The sequence below is a fragment of the Motacilla alba genome, chromosome 1A, assembly GCF_015832195.1.
Source record: "Motacilla alba alba isolate MOTALB_02 chromosome 1A, Motacilla_alba_V1.0_pri, whole genome shotgun sequence".
NCBI lineage: Eukaryota > Metazoa > Chordata > Aves > Passeriformes > Motacillidae > Motacilla > Motacilla alba.
Genome location: NC_052031.1, coordinates 19,549,195 through 19,553,073, shown reverse-complemented (window position 1 = coordinate 19,553,073; position 3,879 = coordinate 19,549,195).

Genomic DNA, 3,879 nt, shown 5'->3' with positions numbered 1-3,879 from the left:
GTGACTGTGTACTGTCCTTATCCTTATCAGTTCCCAGTAATGTGAGAATTGCTGCCTGTTAATTGGAAGGTTTTAAAATTGGTCATGCTACCACGAATCTTTCATGCAGTTCCTCATGCTGAATTTATGGAAAGGATGCAGTTCCCTGTTAACACTGTCAAGGAGCAGAAGGACTAGGAAGCACTTGTGGAGCTTTTCTTACCTTCAGCCAGGGCTGTGACTCAAATCCATGTGGTCTTTGCCCCATCAGCCCACCCTGGGAATCACATCACTCAGCCTGGGGGTGGTGGGGCCCTGGACAGACAGACCAGCTACTCCCGTGCTGGCAGGGATGCTCTCACCAGTGAAACCACTGTGAGCAGCAGACACAGCTTTGGTGAGTGCAGCCATGCCTCTGAGAATGCTCCCAGAGAGACAAGACTGTGTAGGGTTGGAAATGGCAACTGGCGGATGGCAGGGAGTTGTGACTGGGTCTTAGCTCAGAGGTGATGGTTTTGGTGGTAAAGTGAAGTGAGATGCCAGATGATAGTGAAAAGGAGCAGCTGGCAATGCATCCTGGTGTTTTGGCAGTAACAGGAGGCTCTGTGTTCCCTGGTAAGAAAAAGTGACTCTTAACAACAAGATATGATATGGTTGCTGACATCAATGAAGTATTTTTTGCTGCAATGCACATCTCCTTGCTAGTGGGTCTCTTCTGGGGTTGTTTAGAGTAGAATAGACCACTTCAGATTCAGTGAACATCTAGTCCAACTGCCTGACCATTTTAGGGCTGACCAAAAGGTAAAGCAGATTGTTAAAGGCATTGTCAAAACACCCCTAAAACACTGACAGGCTGGGGGCATCTATCACCTCTCTAGGAAGCCTGTGCCAGTGTTTTCTCATCCTCTTCATAAAGAAATACTTCCTAATGTCCAGTCAAAACCTCCTCTGGGGCAGCTCTGAACTATTCCCATGGGACCTTATCACTAGATACCATGGAGAAGGGATCAGTCTCCTCCTCCACCCACCCTCCTCAGGAGCAATGAGGTCACCTTTCAGCCTTTTCTCCAAACTAGACAGGCCTGAAGTACTCAACTGCTTCTCAAAGGACATTCCTTACATCCCTACTGTGGGCCAGAGACTCAAACATTGGGCCTCAAAACCAGCTAATGCCACCATGGGAACCTGGAGGGTGACTGAGGCTGTTCAAGGCCAAAGAGATTGTATAAGCACAAAAAGGGTTATTCTGTTGCTCTGGTAAGCAAGCTGTCTGCACAAATCAAGAAACTGCTTGGCTTTAATAGCTAGTAGGGAAGTCAAGGCTAAGATAACATATTTCTGGTCAAAAAGCATAGGGTATAAAGGAAATGTAACCAGCTTGAACAAAAGGGTCTGAGGGGAGTCTTGGGACTATCTAGCTAACAGTATGAGCAATACCATATTGTATCAGAAGTGCCTGGATAAGTGTTAGAAACACCAAATTTGGGTGTGGATATAGCAGAACTGGGACCAGTGAGGAAAAAATAATTAGAAGCATGTCATTAAATAGGTCCTATTTGTCTGGGAGGATCCTAGGCAGAGAAAAAGAGGTGCAAGGTAGGTTTAGGAAAATAACCACTAGGAATTAATTAAATAGGAAAAAAACCCCAGGAAATAATTTTAAAAAACAGGCATTAGGAATATTCCTGTGGAGAACAAAGAGGGATGAGATATTCTGGTTCTAGAACTGTGAACGCCTCCAGTGGTAAAGCTATTCTGTGCCTGCAGGTCTCCCAGGATGGCAGACAACAACCTCCTGCACTCTCATCAGGTCTGTGTCCAAAAGACTTGGTGTGCAAGGGTGGGATGAGAAGGGATAGGCTTGTGCCCTAATAGTAAGTGCAAAAGGGAAGGGAATTGTGGCATGATGGAACTTCCGTAGCAGTTGTGAATGAGCAGTACTAGTAACAGGCCACAGAGTTAATTGTAACTCAGAATTGTTGTCTTGTGGTGATACAGTTGTGAGTGAGTCCTGCTCATATCAGACGTTTGTTCACTAGCCAGTTAGGGTGCTATCAGTCCCTTACAGGTGTGTAGATTAATCAATAGACATTTTTAGTGTTAATTACGTTATCAGGTCTCCAGTCTAAAGGAGCAGAGTCAGACACATAAGATACCACGATCATTATTTTAAAAGCTATTTTATATCCAAAAATCTAAAACCATTTCATTTTTCCAAGACTTTCTGATTATCTACAACAATGAAGAAAATTAAATGGGCAGTACTTTTTGTCCTGTGATGTGGAGCTTTTTCAGCATTGGCTTAATGCTTTTTTCCTAGGGTCATTATAACATTGATCATTGTGGAACCAAGACAGTTTGCAGTGGTGCAAGCCCAAAGTTTTGAGTGGGCTCAATACTGCAGCTGAAGACACAGGGCTGAAACACTTCAGTAGCAGAGACTGCAGCTGCATGCAGATTGCTCACAGCTAGAAATGTGCAGAGTGTTAGAGAGGTTGGCATGGCAGTGCATGGGACCTGGAGATGGAATCACCAATGGGAGACTGAAGAGACATTCAGACAGAGCCCATTAAAAGTACAGAAACTAAAAAATACCAAGGGGAAAAAAAACCCCAAGAAAACAGCATCTTAAAAATTTATTTGAATTTAGTTTTGGCAATTTGTATTACTTCAGAGGAAACTAAAGACATAAATATATTGTGTATTTGTGCTGGTTTTGACTGGGATAGAGTGAGCTATCTTCTCAGTAGCTAGTATGGTGCTCTGATTTGGATCTGTGCTGAAAACAATGTTGATAACACTGGGATGTTTTAGCTGTTGCTGAGCAGTGCTCACACAGACAAGGCCTTTTCCCCTGCTCACACTGCCCCACCAGAAAGGAGGCTGGGGGTGCACAAGGAGTTGGGAGGGGACACAGCTGGGGCAGCTGACCCCAACTGGCCCAAAGGATATAGCAGACCATAGGGCATCATGCTCAGCATATAGAGCTGGGGGAAGGAGGAGGAAGGGGAGGTCATTTGGAAGGATGGAGTGTGGTTATCTTCCCAAGGCACTGTTATATGTGATGGGGCCCTGCCCTCCCGGGCATGCCTGAACACCTGCCTGCCCATGGGAAGTGGTGAATTAATTCCTTGCTTTGCTTTGCTGGTGTGCACGGCTTTACCTTTTAAACTGTCTTTATCTCAACCCGTGACTCTTCCAACGGTCCCACTCATCCCACTGGGGGAGTGAGTGAGTGGCTGTGGGGGCATTAGCTGCCACCTGGGGTTAAACCATGACAATATAGACTAAAGGGTGCCTTTATACTTGTATCTTTCTGTTGACAGAGAAGAGCTTGTTTCTTGTTTTAGTCTCTTGCTTCAAAATTTTAAATTCTGACAGAAGAATGCAAAGCACACACTGAACGCACTGCTCTCAGTACAGACTGCTATCAGCAACATTCCTTCAAATTCCACTCTGAAACTTGCAAAGGAAAGGCTTCACTCTGCCAGACAGTGGCATTAAGTATCACATGGAAGGCAGTCATAATTCCAGTTCACTGTAGCAAGGAGCATTTAAAGTTGAAGTAAATTCGTAATGCAAATGAAGAAGGAAGCACAGATGAGATGATGATGGTTCTTTTTGTCAAGCCTTAAGTGAAGGTATAAGAGCCCTGGTATCTGCTCTAAGAACTGCTTGCTTGAGCATCACAAGCTAAAATACATAAATGTCATTTGGAGCCAAGGAACAAAACTCTCCAGAACTCATGAACTGCCGGGAGTCCTCATCTTGCTGTACTACATATAGGTCCCCTATAGCTTGTCCCCTCTCCCTGGTCCCATTAATCTTGCACTGTGCTGCACTCTGGCTCTGCTTCAACAAGGCAGACGGAGAACATTGCTGTAGCCTATTTCATAGCAT